Below are 20,052 nucleotides of genomic sequence, written 5' to 3'. Positions count from 1 at the left end.
CAGAGAATTTAGGTCAAGGTATAATGTGAAGAGTATGATAAAAGCTACAAACAAAATGCTATTGCAAGCATTGGTGGAGTGAGATTATTTTCAGCCAGGCAGTCAGTGGCTTAGGGGTTGAGTCAGGGAAGATTTTGTTAAGAAAGAATATTGAAGCTTGATTTTATGATTTAAACAGGGAAAGATGACAAGGAAGCCTTCTCTGGGTGACAGAGGGGACAGTGCATATGAAAGCATGGGGTTAAGGAAGTACAGGGCAGGCTTCAAGAAGCCAGTTTTGAAGTGCACAAAGATGGAGAGGGATGTTGTTGGCAAGAACAGTGGACAAGTAGGCTGGGGCCAGGCCCTGAGGCTCTTCACTGCTGTGTTTAGGGCTTTGCGTGTGGGCAGTGAGGTGTGGGGGAGGAAGTCTGTTGCTCCTGAACTTTATCCAGTGTTGCAGCCCAAAGTGGAAAAGCATCTGCTCCTTCCACATAATTGGAGAAAGGGGGAGCTGGGAGCTAGAGGCTCTGAGCAAGAAGCTCTCTCAAGCCTCCCTTCCTCCGCTCGAGGTCACAGTGACAGGGGCCCATGGCTGAAGCTCCAGTCGTCTGGGTGAGCCAGCATGGCCTTATGCTCAGCTGGTATGAAGCCCCTGCTCCGCGATGATGTCTCCTCCCGTAACACAGTCACCTTCATTCTTCATTCTCCTTCATTCAAGGAGTCCCAGTGACACTGGCCTCCTTGACCACTCCTTTAGGGTCTTTTGCTTCATGAATGAACTGTTTTCAGCCCCCTGAACTAAAAATTTCTGGAAGGCACGAGTCACTTCTTATGCTTCTTTTGTTTACCCCTATTCGATGACAGATGTATAGTAGGCTTACAAGGAAAAGGCCTCATTATGTATACCAGCCCACTTTATTCCCCACACAATGGCTGAATAAAGAGTATTAATACAGCAAACTACTTAATCCTTTAAAGATTCCTCGGAAGAAAGCTCTCAGTAGTCAAATAACTTGGATGTTTTCTTTAAATTAGCAAATTGATTACACGAGTATTTTTACATTTCTGTTCAAGGTACAAAAGTCTCCAGAGTGCCAGCGGCTGCATACACCCACTCCTTGGCCAATATTTTACCAGGCCCTGAGTCATAGCTCTGAAATCAATTCTGCCCTTTACCGCAAACATTACAGGGCCAAGAAAAATGATCCTTGCTGTTTAATCAGCGGGGGTGTTGGAAAATCAGGAGACGTTGATACTGTACCGTGAGATAAGGGTCTGAATGAAGTATGCCAACCAGAGATGTGGAGGATGTGATCACATTCACTCTCAAGCCTGGCTCTAAAATGAACTCAAAGGAAAGGGTGTTCTGATGCACTCTCTGTAATTCACAGAATCACAAAATTTTTCCATGTTCAATTTCTCAGTCTTTTAAATCGTTCTTCCTCAAATAAAAAGAACATTCTAAAGGTGAAACGTGTGATAATAAGAAACTGAAATGTCAATCTATTACCAGTTTTTTCTTTTTGGCGTGCTATCCTCCTTACTTTAAAAAATAAAGTCCGACTTCAAGAAAACAATGAGAGAGCAGAGAGAAAACATTCACCATGCAATCAGAAAAGGAGAACTGAGGAGACCCCAGTAGAAAGACGTCGTTGTTCTTGCTGTATCATACTTGCCAAAGACTGTAAGACTAAGGCACCAGAAAGAAGGGAATTCAAGAGCTGTGGGGTGGAAATGGGTCCTTTTTTCATCTTTTCCTGGAGATCCTGACAGTGGTGCCTTTAGTGGAGGCCCTAACCGAGGGCTTGGTCACCAGTTTCCAAGCTCAGTACATCGGAGCCAGGATGGAAAGGCCACAAGCCTGATGGTTTAAATAAGGACCTTCTTCTGGCCTCTTTATTTAGGGGTAGTTTGGGGGCTGGTAGAGTCAGAGCCTCTGTGCCCATGGTCAGACTATGACTCCTTCAGGTTCATGGGATTTCCTGCTGTTTTCATTGTGAATTACTGACACCAGAGCCTCCTTTACCAACCACCGCTTTCTGGATTGTTTCCATTGCCCAGTCTCTTGCCTTGACTAACTTAGGGCCACGCCGCCAATGTTCATTTAGCATGCTATGGGACACACATACTAGGACCTAGGGGGAAGCAAAGACGAATAAGGCTTTTTTTTGCCCCTCAGTAGATTTGGGGTTGGGGGAGGTGAAGGGTGATCACAGAGAATTCAGTACAAGTACTAAGCCTCTTAGACTATGTATGCTCTCTTTCTCTCTCTCTCTTTTTTTTTAGTATTTATTTATTTTCTTTATTTTTCTGCCTGCGTTGGGTCTTTGTTGCAGTGTGTGGGCTTGTCTCTAGTTGCGGCGTGTGAGTTTTCTGTCTCTAGTTGTGGCGCACAGGCTTAGCTGTCCCGCAGCATGTGGGATCTTAGTTCCCTGACCAGGGATCGAACCCATGTCCCCCGCACTGGAAGGTGGATTCTTTACCACTGGACCACCAGGGAAGTCCCTATGTGTGCTCTCTTACTGGTGCAATGGGGATACTCTCTTTGAGAATCTTGTCCGTGGAGCACATGAAGAGAGAGGCACAGTTAGGGTGGCCTTATTCATTTTCCCTACTGGACTATGAGAGCCTAGTCTTGCTTATCTTTATTGGTCTAGCTCTGTGGGCAGTGACTTCAAATAGTGGTCTCTCAGCAATTATTAGCAGTTGCTAATAATAATAATAACCATCTAATGAAAATTCACTATGTGCCCAGAACTTTTCATGCATTATTTTCAGCAAATCATTATGACAACTCCTCTGAGGTAGACAGTATTATTTTCACTTTTCAGATGAGTCTCTGAGAGACCAGGCACCAAACAGAGTACCCGAATAGTATGTCCTTTCATCACAGACAAACCAAGGGTACGCTTTGGATAATAAAAAAAAGCATTGTTTTCTATGTTCTTTCATCTATTTATTTATTTAGCAAACTCTCACTGAGCACCTACTATGTGCTAGGAGGCCCCAAGACAGGAGACAGAGACAGAAAAATGTGTTTTAAGACATAGTTCCTTGTCTTGAGAAATTCCTTTTCGTGCAAAGGAGATAGACACATGAACCAACAATTTTATTTCAAAGCCCTTAACAGGATTATTGAGAAGGACTATCTGCCTAATTAAGAAGTTATGAAACTACAGTTTTCTAAAACATTTGTGATGCTAATTATGAGACTATTTACAAAAGTGCCTGAAAATGGTTTCAGATGTAAGGAGATAAGTCTCTATTTTAACAACAAATTTTTTGTGTGATGTCGTTTTCTAAGATGATACAGTAGTACCACTGTTGATGTTTAGTTCCTCACAGTGTTTTTGGCTTATAAAAGGTACTTAATGGAAACCCAATTGTTCTATCGCAACACTTACTATTTAAATTTTCTTTTTGTTGTTCTTCCAAATACTTTCTCTCAGCACATTTACTCTTTCAGATATTTTACGGTAAGCATTTTAGAGACAGCTTCCTTTTTAATTTGGATCTTGGCACCTTAAAAATAGGGCTTGATCAAGGAAAGAACTGCAGTTCCTTCCCCAATCTTGAACTGCCAAGGACTGCCCTCTTAATAATACTTCACATTTATCTTAGCACTTAAGAGTTTTCAAAGTGCTTTCCTATACATTATCTTAATTTAACCCTCTTAATTACTTGATGGGATAGGCTGGAAAGTATTCTTACTGCCATTTTTATTAGTGTTACAAAAACAATACATGTAGAGGACAGAAAACCCCCCAACAATACAGACAGTTACAAAATTAAAAAGAAAATTACTGCTTCTTTATCTCTTTTCAGACCACTCCTCAGATGTAACCATTTTCAACTGTTTCTCTTTTCACTTCTTCTCACATTTCTCTCCATAACTCCAAATTATAGTACCTGGTCATTTCTTGGTTTATCGGCCTTAGGTAGAATCTAAGAATCTAAATTGATTCCTTTCGTGAAAGTGAGAAATTTAGCTTATTCATATTACCTTCCTCTTTCATTCAAATTTTTGCTAATTATATATTTATTTTTAGTTCTTTCATTATGTATCTTTATAATATTAAATAATATAGTGCTTAAATCTGGATTTCTTCATACCTCAACTTTAGAAAAAATATATATTAACTCCATTTATGGCAGATGAAGAATTTTTACTCTATACTTCCCTTCACCTCATCTCTCTCCCTTTTATTCCTAACTTCTATCAGCATTACCATTACTTTTATACTGTTAAGGTTTTAAATTTTAACCTTGTGTCCTATAACTATGATTCAGTCTTACATGCTTTGTTTACAGCTTGATTAAAAAAATTAAAACATGATACTTATGTTAATATGATTATGAAAATACTATACACTACAGGTCTAATTAGTGATTAGTTCCACAAGAAAGAAAATGTAGTCTTGTAACTAAACCTATGGAATTCAAAGGAGAATGTTTCAAGCGTCAGAATCAAATGAGACTTAGGTAATATTGATTGTCCAAAATTAGACTACAGTGCTGCAACTTGCATCACATTTGGATCTATGGCTTTTTAATTCAGCTTTTGTTTTTCCTGGAATTTTAAATTACTTAACTTTTCCCCTATGCTGTTGGTTCACTTTACAGCCATGCCTCAGTTGCAATTGGTGTTGGCTTCTAATAGCTCATAGCTGCCCACTTTTCCAGAGAATTGCCCTGGGCCTAATGGAAACTGCCTTTTCAGGGAAGTTACCCCTTCTCATACAAGCCTGCAGCTGGCTTACTGCCTGAATGACTGACACAGGGGCAATAGACCAGCTTGCTTCAAGATGGGACCCATTCTCTGGTGCAGTTTGTGATCCCTATTTCCCTGTGGAGTCACTGTACAGCTCATATTCAGCAGAGCCACGTTCTTGCTTAGCTTTTTTCTTGCCCTTTATTATTTCCCTCATTCCCCTTCTCCAAACAGCATGTCCTCAACAAATCACTTGTAAAAGAATCCTCAACTTAGGCTTTGCTAGCAGTATCAGCTAAATGTTTTTCCTCCCCAAATTTTATATTTTGAAGTCCTAATCCCCATTGTGATGGTATTAGGCAGTGGGGCCTTTGGGAGGTAATTAAGTTCAGATGAGGTCATCAGGTTGGAGCCCTCATAATGGGATTAGTGTCCTTTTAAGAAGAGGAAAAGAGACCAGAGCCCTTCCTCTCTCTCCATGCAAACACACCAAGAAAAGGCCACAGGAGCACACAGCAAGAAGTCTTCTGTCTGCAAGCCAGGAAGAGGGCTCTCACCAGACACCAAATCTACCGGCACCTCAATCTTAAACTTCCCAGCCTCCAGAACTCCGAGGAATAAATGTCTGTTGCTAAAGTCACCCAGTCTATGATATTTTGTGATAGCAGCCCGAGCTGATGAAGACAGCTAGGAAACCCAACCTAAAACAATTGTTGATAGAAGATCGTAAGTCTTCACCAAATCACTACGGATTATACAGTTTTTTACCTTACTATTTTTTTTTTTTTTTACAGAACCGTCTTTCTTCTTGAATATATTTTTCTTAGAATCCTCTGACTTCCTGAAAAAGTTTGGATCAGTTGCTCTCTAAGTATACTATGCACCTAAAATATTGAAATTTCTTTGATTACCTCACTTCTGGGTTAGATCCCCTAATATTTGTATCATATATCTTTCTCTTTCTTGGTTTCTCTTTTGTGTTAAAAACATGCAATAAAATTTAAAGCAATTGTCACAAAAGTTGGACAGGGGGTTAATTTTGTGAGTCACAACAAGTCTGAAAATCTGTTTTGACTAACTTTATGATTGACAATTTGGCAGAACATATAATTCCGGTTTCAAAATAATTTCCCTTCATCCTTTTAAAGGCAATTCTGCATTGTATTCTAGTTTCTAAGGTTGCTGATGAAAAAGCCAATGTCAGTCTGATTCTTTGGGGGGTGGGGGGTATGTGGGCGGTGGGTAGGAAATCTATTATTTGTCCCTGAAGTTTTTAGCATGTTTTTCCTTTGGGTTTTCTGAAATTTCATCTATTTGGACACTCAATGGGCTTTTACAATCTGACAACTCCAGTCTTTCTTCAGCTCTAGGGAATTTCCCTGAATTATTTTTTTAATTGTTAAAGCTCCTTTGTTTTTTCTACTCTCTTTCTGGAATTCCTCTTAGATGCACGATGGCTTTATTTGTGGATTTATTGTCTGTATTTCTCTTAGTCCCCCTCCCCCCCATTTTTAAAATTATGCTCTACTGTCTGGGAGGTTTCTACAATTTTACCTTCATCTTGGTTCCTCATTTTGGGGCTGTTTTTTTTTTTTTTTTTTTCAGTTATGAGGAATCGCTGGCTTTCCATCTATATTTATGAATAAAGTACTAGATTATTATCGTGAAGATCTAGTATGACTTTCCTCTGGGTGTGTGGGGTTCATGGAGAGGGACAAAATTAGTCTCTTTTCTTTTTTTTTTTTTTTTTTTAATAAACTTATGTATTTATTTTTGGCAGCATTGGGTCTTCATTGCTGTGTGCGGGCTTTCTCTAGTTGCAGCGACCGGGGGCTATTTAATCTGTTTCAACAGTGCATGTTTAGTGAATCATGCTTATTGTCATCCGCAGCTCACTTTTGCTCTCATACCTGCTAACTCTGGGCTTAGAGCCTCTCCTGGTCTTATAGGCAGAAACAACTTCAACTGCTGTCTCTGCTGCAGTCTCCTGCATGGGTCCTGGGCTGTGAGTTCCTCTCTCAACATGAATCATTTCAAAGGCTTCAGTTCTCAGTACTGTTATGGATGTGTCCTCTCTCATACATCTTTATTGTTGATCTAAGGAATGGCTGGGAGGAGAGTGAGGTCAGCTCATGTGTGTCGCCTGCCCTCCCGAACCAGAGCTTGGTCACTGCCACTTTCTAGTTCCCGAAACTTGGGCACATAGGAATTACATGCTTTGTCAAATGACTAGTAAGCTGTGGAGGTGAAAACTAGAATCCCGGTTTTCTGTCGCCTAGTCTAATGTTCTTTCCATTTCTCTGTATCTCTTCACCACGCCTTGTCCTCTCAGTCCTTATCAGTGGAATTCAAGACAGTTCAGCAGGAATGTTTACAAGCAGATTTTTGAGTACGTGTCTCATTAAAGCCAGATGTGAGGACAGATAATGCATTTGTATTTGCTTTGAATATTTTTCCTGAGTCAACGTCACTGTCACTCTCATCTTGGGCTTACACAGAAACATCAGAGATAAAAAGAGTTGGAAAGTTTTTAGTTTTAAAACCAGTGTAAGTCACTTGCAATAAAAGCTTTAAAGTAAATTAGTTGACTAGGGGGGAAAAGCACTTTCAAAAATGCTCACTATGACCTGTGAACATCACATTTATTAGGGCCTACTTCGGTTCCAGTTTCTGAAAGCTGGTGGTGTGTGGGCCGAAGAAGAGACATATCAATTACTTTTGTCTACTGTGTAGCCAAAACAGGCACCTCCCTTAACCTCAATCAGACCCACCTGTATTTTCCCTCTCCTTGCCAGTTTTTGTACCCATTAATCATTGAAAAACAGAAGCTGGAACACGGAATTATGGCCGTTATTACACACACAGGGCCTGTTAAACCAAGCGGATTAAAATTTCTCACCTTCATTTTCAGAAAACCATAGTTAATATTAACTGAGAGGAATAGGTATAAAGTAGGGATTCCCTTTTAATTAGGAAATCTGAGAGCAGAGAGTAACAATTCACTCATTCAGTGAACAAACTTCTATCAAGTACCTCCTACTATATGCAGGCATTGTTGGAAATTTGGAATAAAAACAGATAAAATGGTGAGCACCTAGTGGAGGAGGGAGGCACAAACTAAATAACAAAAATACATGGTAAAATTATGAACTGGGAAACACCATGAAGGTAAAGTCCACACACAGTACCATTGATAACCAGGGGAAGGCAGGCAGGGAAGGCTTTTCTGCAGGAGGAACTTTTTTTTTTTTAATTGGAGTATAGTTGCTTTACAATGTTGTATTAGTTTCTGCTGTACAGCAAAGTGAATCAGCCACGTATACATATATCCCCTGTTCCTTGGATTTTGAAGAAGGAACGTGTGAGGTGAGTTATATTTGTGAGGGAGCAGGGTCAAAAAGGAAGAGAATTTTAGGCAGACGGAATAGAAGGTGGAAGGGCCCCAGAACACGAGAGGGCATGGTACAGACTGAAAAGAGACAGAGCAGCTGTAGACACAGGCAAAATCCAGAGCCCAAGGGCCTGCAGGCTTGGGCACCATGGGAAGGCACTGAAGGAGGGGAGGGAGTCTGACTGCATTTGTATCCAGAAAAACCATCCTGCATGTACCATGAGGCACAAGCTGGAGACAGGCAACAGAGGGTCTAGGAGGTCAGCTAGAAGACCACATTGGTAGCCCAAGTGAAAAATGGTGCTGACTTGGACAAAGGTTTTGTAGTGGAGTTAAAGAAAAATGGGTGGATTCAAGAGCTATTGAGAGAGTAGACCTTCTGGGGTTGGTGGTGGATTAAACATGGAGAGTGAGAGAGAAGGCATCTGGACGTCAAGGACAACTGGTCTCTCACAGGTGGGTGCATGCCGGAGGAAACACCATATTCTAGACAGTAGGCTCAGGAGATTAAGAAGATTAAAGTGAATGGAGCCATGGCTCCATGTTTTCAAGCCTGGGTGGGTAGGAGGCTGGTGTCCTATTATCAAGAAGAGAGAAACCAACAAAAACACATGAGTTAGAGTGGCTGAGAGGACTGCCAAGGAGACGTATTTCCCAGGCGTTTGAAAATACATGACTTGAAATTCAGGATTGGAGATATGGATTTGGAAGTCACCTCCAAATAGTTAAAGCTGGGATGGGGAAAGGGGAAAGTTGATGAGATCACCAAGGACTTAAGAGTAAGGATTTCAGAAGACAGACCCAAAGTGAGAATCTTAGGAAATGTATTACTTGAAGTTCCATAAAGAAGAAGGGTTGTCAATGACAGGGGCAGAGAAGAAGCCATCAGAGAGGCAGGAAATGAGTGGGAGGAGTGTGACATCAGGGAAAGCAGGTGATCAGCTTTGTAGGAGGGGGATCAGAATTGCAGGAGGAACAGGGTTAATAGTGTTAAACTGCTTACGCTTCAAGCCATAAGTTAATATTGAGAGATCTGGGGAAAAGCTCATTAGGCTTGAGGCAGAGAAATAGAAAAGACAGGACCAAAAAAAACTGTAGGGAAGGACAGGCTGGCTCAGGAAATGCTTGTTGAACAAAAGAAGGTTGAATGGGACTTCTCTGGTGGTGCAGTGGTTAGGAATCTGCCTGCCAATGCAGGGGACACGGGTTCGAGCCCTGGTCCGGGAAGATCCCACATGCTGTGGAGCAAATAAGCCCATGCGCCACAGCTACTGAGCCTGCGCTCTAGAGCCCGCAAGCCACAACTGCTGAGCCTGAGTGCCACAACTACTGAAGCCCATGCGCCTAGAGCCTGTGCTCCGCAACAAGAGAAGCCACCGTAATGAGAAGCCCGTGCACCGCAACAAAGAGTAGCCCCTGTTTGCCACAACTAGAGAAAGCCCGCATGCAGCAACGAAGACCCAACACAGCCAATAAATAAATAAATAAAAATTTTTTAAAAATAAAAGAAGGCTGAAAAGTGAGTTGACCTCCCTGTTCCAGGGAAAGCTCTTGGTGGTACCTCTAGAGTTTTAATTTACAGTTGTGCAAATTCCATTGTGTTCTGAAGAACATAAAATAATGCAGCCGGAATGATTATTCACCCCTAGGTCTTTTCTGGTCATTGTTTGATATTAAATGTAAAGTTACTTTAAAAGTTATATTTAATCAACTTGCTCAGCGACCTCAGAAGTTGCAGCTTCCATTTTATGGCTGCACAAATGACTGGTGGGGGACCCAGTCTTGATGTAATTGACATAATGATGTCTGCTGCTTCCTCCCACACAGGATCCTTGGGTAGCGCAGGAAACAGTCAGGGGGCCTAAGGTACCTGTAAAAGGAGGGCACATCTGACAGCTTGCACTCTTTGGGGTAGATTACAGAGCAAGGAAGGGAACTTTCAGATGTTACTAGATTTCTCCCAGTTTAACAGAGATTTCTTATGGGAAATGCATCCAAAGGACACGGGTCGGTAGCTGGTTGCTTGTCAGTAGGCAATTTGGTGGCTGCACAAGCTGCAGAACCTATACAGCCACACAATAAGACATATTTACATTTTTCTATATAGTCTAGAAATGGAAATATGCAATGGAAATTAATGGTTCTGCTGCAACATCCTCCTGCCACTCCTGATCAAAAGCAAATCATTACAGCTGTGAGTCTCCAAGGACAGGGCAAAGACATGGGATTTGGGAAGACTGCGGTTTAAATCTCTGCTCTGTACCTACTGTATGACCCTGGGCAGGTTACTTCACATTTCTGTGTCTCAGATTCATCATCTTTTAAAAGCAAGAAGTAATATGGTGCTGACTCCCAAATCTACACTTCAGCCCAGATCTCTCTCCTAAGCTCCCTACCCTTATGTTCAACTGCCTCTTGGACACTATATAGGTGTTTCATGGGCAACTCAAATTCATTTGTCCAAAACCAAACTCATCTCTACCCCCACCCCCAATAAAACAAAACACTGCTCTTCCTGCAGGTTTCCTAGGTTTCCAACCAGTTCCACAGGCTGGAAACTTGGGCGGCACCCTTGACTTCATCTTCTGCCTTACTCCATTTCCAGTTCGTCACCATGTCCTATCAATGTTATCCTCTAACTATTTCTCCAACCCTACTTTCACCATAATAGTGATTTTTTTCCTGTCTGGACCCCTCATCTCCTGCCACTTGCCCTCCTGTATCTTATACTGCAACCACACTGAGCTGCTTTTAGTCCTTGAGATGTGCCACGGACTTACTTTCCACCTGGCCTTTGAAATGGTGGTTCTCTTTGCCTGTAATGCCCTGGTCATATCGCATCCTTTTCTGTCTTCTGCTTAAATGCCATTTCTTTTGGGAGTCTCCCCTCATTCTCACCCTCTGGACCAGGCTAGGTGCCCCTGCTCAGCAGTTCCATAATACCTGTTACCGCCCCTACTAGAGTACTTATCAAAGTGTATTTTGGAGACTCATCTGTTTATTTTCTTCCTAAACCCTTAGCTCCTTAAAACAGGAATTGTATGCATCTTGTTTACTAATATATCCTCAGCCCTCAATACATACGTGTGGAAAGAAGGAAGGAACGAAGATAGGAAAGAAATGACCAAGAGAAGAACTGATTAAAAATGATATAAGAAAGCTTGCTTGGTAAAAGGAATCTATCACTATTGCTATTCCAGGGAAAAGAAGTTTCAGAAGGCAATTCTTGTATATTAAGGCATGTAACCTGCTTGGAAGGGGATCTGGGGGTAAAGCATTCCCTGAATTCAGAATGGAGACGTCCTTGCTCACCCTATGAAGCTGAGGATATATGGGAAGTAAGGTTTCCCCCTCCCCATACCTCCATTGGTGTGTGAGGGGGCTACCTACAGCCATTGACAATGTACTTTCAGGAAGTTGCTTAATTTCTTTGAGCTTTGGTTTGCTTATATATAACATGAGGGGACTGGACGAGATCACCTCGAGGGTCTATTCCAACTCCAACGTGGTTTAATTTTAACTTGTAACCCACTCCTTTCTTCCTTAAGACTTTTGGATCCCATTTATTTATTTTTCCTTCTTTCCCCCTTCTCACCTAGGTTTATTAGTGGTAAAAAATAAAGGTTGAAAGATTTGGGGGAAAGTAGACAAGAGTATATATGTTACCCGTTCTACACTTTGGTCTTTGTTCGACTGTCTTCTGTTTGCATAGGCTTTATCTGATCTTCCAGGTAGTCCAGGATGTTTTCAGAGTGGCTCAGATTCAGACCAAATTTTTAACTTGGAGACATTAGTTTCAGCCACACCATCTACTGGCATTTCCATCGATTTTTTTTTTTTTTTGCCAGAAGGGTTGGCTCTGGTCAGCAATTTAGGCCAAATGTCCTTTCACAGATGAATAATCAAAGACATACAGGTCTATCCTGGGTATCTTTCAAACCACACTTCAAAGACTTTAATGAATAGTGAGACTTCCCTTGGAATGAGGCTGCCTGATGGCTCAGTCTTCCCAAGGTGCCATGTTAGTTCATGTCTATGAACTCCTCTCTCAGTTCTTGATATGGCTCGTTCCTTCTCACTGTTCATGTCTCAGCTCAAATATCATCTCCTCGTAGAAAATTCCCTTGACTACCTTGGTTACATCAGTCCTCCCACTCCGCAGTTACTTTACCACATTGCTGTTTCATTATCACCACAGCATTTATCACGGCCTGAAATTATAGTGCTTATTTATTTGCTTATTCCATGTTTTCTCATTCACTAAAATGTAGGTTTTATGGAAGATGGGGCTCTATCCATCTTGTTCAGTGCTGTATACCCAGCAGTGAGGACAGTGCATTCACAAAATAGATGCTTGAATAAATACCATGGTGAATGGATGAACCTTTGGGATGTGGTGGGGTTTACTCAGTCCATTCACCTAGCAGCCAATAAATGTCAGCACCTCCATGGAATTACTGTGGAAAATGAGTGGATTAACAATTTTAAGGTTTTTAACATCAGACTAGGTGGTCTCTTATGGACTTTTCAATCTGATACTCTTTGCTTTCTAGTCACATTATATATCTTTTAGCTAGGTAATGCTATCTATATGCAAATTATATCCATATATCTATCATATATTTACATATTTATATATCCTATATACATATAGATATCAATACCTATTTGTCTACCCTAAAGTTTCTAATATTTTAAATAATGACTTAGAGCAGTGGTTTACTTTTTTTAAGCTGAGAAATCCTTTCTTCAAGTGAAAATCTTATAGGGAAGCCTAATATATATGAGATACAATGAAGTCCACTGGAAGAAGAAAGACTGGGGGGGGAGGGGCTTCCCTGGTGGTGCAGTGGTTGAGAGTCCGCCTGCCGATGCAGGGGACACGGGTTTGTGCCCTGGTCCAGGAAGATCCCACATGCCGCGGAGCGGCTGGGCCCGTGAGCCATGGCCGCTGAGCCTGCGCGTCCGGAGCCTGTGCTCCGTTATGGGAGAGGCCACAGCAGTGAGAGGCCCGCGTACCACAAAGAAATAAAAATAAAAATTAAAAAAAAAAAAGAATGGTGGGGAGGAAGAAGAGAGTTTATAGCTCTGCCTGCTTCCCAGAATAACACCTTCTTCCTCATGATAGCCCCTGGGATATTTTGACTATTTATGGATTATAATAATACTAAGCAATATTTTCTGAATACTTACTACATACTAAGTACTTTACATGTATCATCTCATCTAATTCTTATAACAATCCTATGAAATAGATATATTATTATTGTCTGTATTAGGCAAATAAGAGAACAAGGTTTAAAGAACTAAAAATAAAAACCTTGTCCAAGGCCTTCACGGTAGTCATTTTCCAAGATAGCTGCCAATGCTCCTACCTCCTGGTGCTAGTACCCTTGTGAAGTCCCCTCTTACACTGAATCAGGGCTGACCAGTGTGACCAGTAGAAAGTGGCAGAGGTGATGATGGTATGTAATTTCCAAGGCAAGATCATAAAGGCACTGTGCCCTCTGCCTTGCTCCCTTGGATCACTCACTCTGGGGTGAGCCAGTTGCCATGTCATCAGAACACTCAAGCGGCCTGTGGAGCCCATATGGAATAAAACTGATCTCCCTGCCAATAGCCTGCAGCATCTTGCCACATGAGTGAGCTACCTCAGAAGCAGATTTCCCAACCCCAGAGAAGTCTTCAGCTGACTGCAACCCCATGGGAGACCTTGTGCCAGAATCACTTAGCCAAACCGCTCCCAAATTTCTGAACTACAGAAACTGTAGAAGATAAAAAATGATTATTACTGTTGTAAGCCAGACAGTTTGGGGATGATTTGTTACACAGCCGTAGGTAACTGGTGTAGTCTTGTAGACAGTTCAATGGCAGAACCAGGATTTTATCCCAGGTCTGACTCCAGAGACTATGCTCTTAACCATGAATGCTCTATTTTCTTACACACTCATTTTTAACACAAATGAAAAACAAAATAAAAGTTATGCAAGTATCTTACAAACTCCATGTCACAGAGGAAAAAACTGAGGCTCACAGAGATTTAAAAATTAATTGGCAATCCAAGATTTGACATCAGGCGATCTAACTTCAAGACCTGCGCTCTTCATTATCATGCTAAGCTAACATCATAATCACAAGAATCTTTCAGTAAAATTAATCTGAAGTCAGAACGCTAGATGGAATGGAAAGGAAAGAGCATGGAAGTGTGGTCCTTGACTGGGAGGCTACTGTGCTTATTGAACAGAATAGTTATTTGAGGGAAATCAAGACCTCTGTCATGGAGAGTAACTTCTAAACTATTTCTCAAAGTATCTTTGATTACTATTATTGGCGATTGAAGATTTGAATGGGCAGGTCATTGGTCTTTAACAATAAATTATTTCTCATATTGCAATAATTTCTACTCATTGGTCAATATTCCAGAAAGAAATTAACCATGGTCATTGTCCAACATGACCTCCCAAATGGTGGGAGTTGGGCCGGCTGAAGATTGTTCTCAGCATTCACTATAATGTTTAGTCTCTGTTTTCCTGTAGCACTTCAATATTTACTTTTATATCAAAACATGTACCACTGTTTTTAAAAGAGGAAGGAGAATGGACCAAGATTTTCTCCCTTGAGGTAAGCTAACAGATCAGTGATAATTGAAATGAGAAATCCTGGGGCAGGAAGAGAGAAGTGATTGTGCTCTATCCTTGGTAGAATTTTGAGTCATTCATGCAGTATAGTGTATGGAGATTTCTAGTGAGTCATGCATTGCTAACTATGGAAGAAAAATGTATTTTCTAAAGCTGTCTCTTATTACTCATGTCTTTCAGTGAGCATCAGCAGATGCTGGTACCCTATTGACTGGTGATCTAATAGAAAGTTTCTCAGAGACAGACAGATCTGACACAATCTCCCTCTAACTCTGATAAATTTGGCACAAGTCCTTTTATTTGGCTTGCAAGATGTTTGCATTAACATTGTGACTTATTTTTGTTAAAAGGATTGTTTAGTAACAAAAATGGAGCATTTGGATTGGGTGGCAGCCGGGAGGAATGCTTTTATTTTATAATGAAACAACCTAACAAATGTTTTTTACAGTGATTCATTACTCATGTGGGAAAAATTTCTTTTTATATATATTCTCTCTCTATTGGATACATGAAGCTGTTCTACCTTCAATATTTAGGCAGAATTTCTAGCAAGCAATTTGCAAACAAGAGCTGCAAATTATAAAGATAGGTTCCTCTGCAAAATAAGCAGTATTGAAACTATAGGATTGAATGTTAGGAACCACTTGGGTTCTATTTCTAACTGGGTCAGAGTTGGTGTATAACCTTGAGCTATTCACTTAATCTTTTTTGAACTTAGGTTTTCTGTCTAAAATAGACAGAAATTGCTTACCTATTTAGCCAAGGCAGAAACAATTTCCTGATAGGAAGATGACTCAGCCGCGTAGGGAGGTGATGTAGCCTCTTGTCCTGGAAGTCTTCAGGGAGACGGAGGCAGCCAGACGCCTGGGACCACACAAGTGAAGCCTGACCTTTAGGGACAGTAAAGAGATGCAGTCATTGAGGGCATGCTATTTGCCAGTCACTGAGCTAGATCCTGGGAGATAATGGTGAAACAGATGTACCCAAAGTTTCTGCCCTTATGAAGTTTACTGTTGAGGATGCTGTGTGCATGTTTGAGATGATTCAGAGAGAGGTTCTATTATTTTATTATCTGGGTCTGAGGGTTTTTTATTTTTTATTTTTATGGGATCATGTAGGATCACTCTCAAGAAATACAATTGTGGGAGACTTATGGGAGAGGAGTCTGATGTTGTATGGGGTATTGTTAAAACAGGCCTTGTTAAACAGGGCTTGACCGCCCTAGCTCAGATGGAAGCAACGGAATCACATGGGCATTGCTTGTTACCTGAGATGAGAGTGTGGAGTTTTAACATATCTTGCATGGATTTTGGGGTCAAAGTTAGTGGCTCCTCCTCTCCACTGCCCCCAGAAGGGCTTTTTACCAATCTGCTGATGTCCCACTTGGATGATGGGGCTGAAGCAATTGAACAATGGATTCTGACTACACAAGCTGCTCCTGTTCTTCTGTGGTCAAGGGCACAACCAGTAGTGGTGTATAAGCAGTGTAGTGGCATCACTGGTCTTGCACCAAGATTTTGTTTATAGATCACATCTTACAAAGCAGTGGTTCTTCCTACTGTAGGAAATTTGAAATGCTCCTTCTCTTGCCATTGTGCGTGTTGCTCATGCAGGGAAGAAGCTGCCACAGGTGCTGAGATTAGGGAGGTGGAGAGACAGCTGCAGCATCACACAGTGGGTCCTTTGAGCAAATGTCAACTGTCTGGGGTATCCCAAGTCTTTCAGTGTTATTGGCTAATTTGTTCCATTATAATTTTTAATTGCAACATTCACTTTATTATGGTCTGGAACTGAACCCACAATATCTCAGAGGTTTGTCTGCCTATACCTAAAAGAATTGAAAGCAGGGTCTCGAAGAGATATTTTTAAACGCATGTTCACAGAAGCACTATTCACAATAGCTAAAAGGTGGAAGCAACCCAAGTGTCCATTGACAGATAAATGGACAAGCAAAATGTGGTGTAAACATACAACAGAATATCACTCAGCCCTAAATAGGAAGGCAATTCTGACACCTGCTACAACATGGATGAACCTTGAGGACATTATGCTGAGTGAAATAAGCCAGTCACAAAAAGACAACTATTGTATCATTCCACTTAGATGAGGTACCCAGAGTAGCCAAAATCAGAGACACAAAGTGGCTGCCAAAGGCCGGGGTGGGGGATAGGGAGTTAGGAGATAGGGGACAGAGTTTCAGTTCGGAATGTTGAGAGGTTCTGGAGATGGTGGTGATGGTGGTGGCAGCCCGACAACTTGAATGTACTTAATGCCACTGAACTGTGCACTTAAAATGGTTAAAATGGTAAATTTTGTTGTGTTTTTACAATTTAAGAAACGGTCACCCCAAAAGTCACATCGTCAAGTCACCCGTTCCGTATGTACCGTTTGTCTTTTCCTCTCTGGGGCCTGGCAGCCCTTACATTTTCCCCACTGCCTGACATCCAAACAAGAGAGCCTGGACCACGTCACCCTGTGGGGCTTATCGTTTCCTCTCCTCTCCGGGCTTCCAGGGGTCGGTGGGAAGTCCCTTCACCCGACAGGCCCAGGGCCAGCTGGCACCCGCTAGAGAACAGAATGTGCCTGCTTCTTCCCAAATCCGTTTTTGGTGATGTCACCTTGGCAGTTTTAAGTCATTGGGAGTGGGAGTGTTCACACCAGGGAAATGGGCGAGCGCCACAGACCAGGGCTTTCTGCCCGGGGAGCTGCTTCCAGCGCGTCGCCGCCTCACCCTCGGTCTGACAGGTCCCTCTGCCAGAGGTGCGCCTTATTTGCCAGCAGGAAGGAATACCCAGGCCATGCCCAACACACCCCACGTGTGCCGCCCGCCTGGCTCAGGAGGGAGATGGGGTGCCCAGGTCCCCGCCGCTCGCCCTCCCGCCTTTGGAACAAAGGACAGTCTTGACTGAGGAGGCTCCGAGAGCAGCTCACAGGCCCCAAGATGGTCAGCTGGGCCACATGGTGGGTCTACCCCGAGAGACCCTTCTCCTCCTTCATTAACACACAGGCAAGTGGGGACACAGGGCCCGGCCTCCACTGCCATAAAGCCCGTACACATCAGGCCCTGCAGCACGCGGCCCGGCCGGCCTTACCGCCGTTGTGGTAGTGCTGCGTGGACTCCTCAAACGACCGGTAGTATCTCTGCTGGGCGTAGGATGCCAGCTGGTCGGTGTAATCGCCGTGTGGTCCAGGGGGTCTGTCCGGCTCATGGGCTCCGAGGTGGCCTGGCGGTGGCCGTACAGCTCGCCACAGTTGTTCTCCCCCCGGCACAGGTACTCTGGGAGGAGCCTTGCCGGGAGGACCGGTAGCGCCCTGTGGGCCGCTGCCCCACCGCGCTGCTCCCCTGCCCGCTCCGGCCATCGTGGCCATGGACTGGCCTGCGTAGTGCGGGCTCCCGCCCCGCACCCAGCTGTAGCGGGCCGAAGCCGCCTGGGCTGGGCTGCACGTTGATGTTTGCCCAAGACATGTCGTTGCTAATGGCGCCTTGGCCCTGCAAGCGGTACGCTCTGCGAGGGCGGTCCCGAGTGGCTGTAGCCGGGCCCTGAGCCCTGGCTGCTGCCTGACGCGCTTGTGGAGGCACTGGGCAGCGCGCTCTGCGCCGTCTGCCGCGTGAACACATGGTTCGGACCGATGTCGGTCTGCGCCTGCGTGAGGGAAGACGGCGGCAAGCAGGCGGCTGTCGCATCAATGAGGCTGCCCCGGAAGTGCGGGCCCTGGTCAGAGCAGCTCCGGAACAGCCCTCCGCCGGGCAGGGCCCGGCGTCCTGCTCGGGGTGGGCGGCCGTACAGCAGGGACTGCATATTCTGGTTGGAGTTCGAGATCGTGGCCCGGTAGATCAGGTTCCGGTGCAGGGCCTGCTGGTACTGGGTGCACTCACCGTCTTGCCCTTGCTCTGGTAGTCCAGGATGAACTGGATCAGGTGGTGGTTCTCATCTAACATCTTCTGCGTGGTTAGCTGCATGACTTCTCCTTTGCCTCTCTGCCGGGCGAATGCGAAGGCCACCGACATGGTGGCGGGTGCCCCATTATACTTTTTAAATTAAAACGATGCGAAAGCCTTTCTTACTTTGAGGGATGTCTCAGCACCCTTGTAATATCTCTCATGATTTTTTTTAATGAAATATAGTAGACTTACAATGTTGTATTAATTTCTGCTGAACGGCACAGTAATTCAGTTATACATATATATACATTCTTTTTTATGTTCTTTTCCATTATGGTTTATCTCAGGATATTGAATACAGTTCCCTGTGCTATACAGTAGGACCTTGTTTATCAATTCTATATATCATAGTTTGCATCTGCTGACCCCAAACTCCCAATCCATCCCTCCCGCCATCCCCCCTCCCCTTTTGGTAACAGTAAATTTGTCTTCTATGTCTGTGAGTCTGTTTCTGTTTCATAGATAGGTTTATTTGTGCCATATTTTAGATTCCACATATAAGTGATATCATATGGTACTTGTCTTTCTCTTTCTGACTTACTTCAGCTAGTATGATAATCTCTAGGTCTATCCATGTTGCTGTAAATGGCATTATTTCATCCCTTTTTATGGTGAGTATTATTCCATTGTATCTATGTACCACATCTTCTTTATCCATTCATTTGTCGATGGACATTTAGGTTGTTTCCATGTCCTGTCTATTGTGAATAGTGCTGCTGTGAACATGCAGCACTATTCACAATAGTGCATGTATCTTTTTCAATTATAGTTTTGTCTGAATATATGCCCAGGAGTGGGATTGCTGGATCATATGGTAATTCTATTTTTGGTTTTTTGAGGAACCTCCATACTGTTTTCCATAGTGGCTGCACCAACTTACATTCCCACCAGCAGTGTAGGAGGGTTCCCTTTTCTCCACACCCTCTCCAGCATCTGTTATTTGCAGACTTTTTAATGACAGCCATTCTGACCAGTGTGAAGTGGTACCTCATTGTGGTTTTGATTTGCATTTCTCTAATAATCAGTGATGTTGAGCATCTTTTCATGTGCCTATTGGCCGTCTGTATGTCTTTTAAAAATTTTTTTAACATCTTTATTGGAGTATAATTGCTTTACAATGGTGTGTTAGTTTCTGCTTTATAACAAAGTGAATCGGCTACACATATACATATATCCCCATATCTCCTCCCTCTTGCATCTCCCTCCCACCCTTCCTATCCCACCCCTCTAGGTGGTCACAAAGCACCAAGCTGATCTCCCTGTACTATGTGGCTGCTTCCCACCAGCTATCTATTTTACATTTGTTAGTATATATAAGTCCGTGCCACTCTCTCACTTCATCCCAGCTTACCCTTCCCCCTCCCTGTGTCTTCAAGTCCACTCTCTA

The 20,052-nt window shown here is 43.0% G+C and overlaps 1 pseudogene; it reads right to left on the bottom strand.

Annotated features, from left to right (window-relative positions):
• Positions 1–17,547: 17,547 nt before the first annotated feature.
• On the bottom strand, positions 17,548–19,052 carry LOC111175080 (calcium-responsive transactivator pseudogene; annotated as a pseudogene).
• Positions 19,053–20,052: the final 1,000 nt, after the last annotated feature.

This window comes from Delphinapterus leucas, chromosome 18 (assembly GCF_059928025.1).
Source record: "Delphinapterus leucas isolate spDelLeu-1000000601 "Yukka" chromosome 18, BTC_Dleu_Yukka2, whole genome shotgun sequence".
Lineage (NCBI taxonomy): Eukaryota > Metazoa > Chordata > Mammalia > Artiodactyla > Monodontidae > Delphinapterus > Delphinapterus leucas.
The sequence above is the reverse complement of the archived record's forward strand: the minus strand, read 5'-3'. Positions and strand labels throughout refer to the sequence as shown.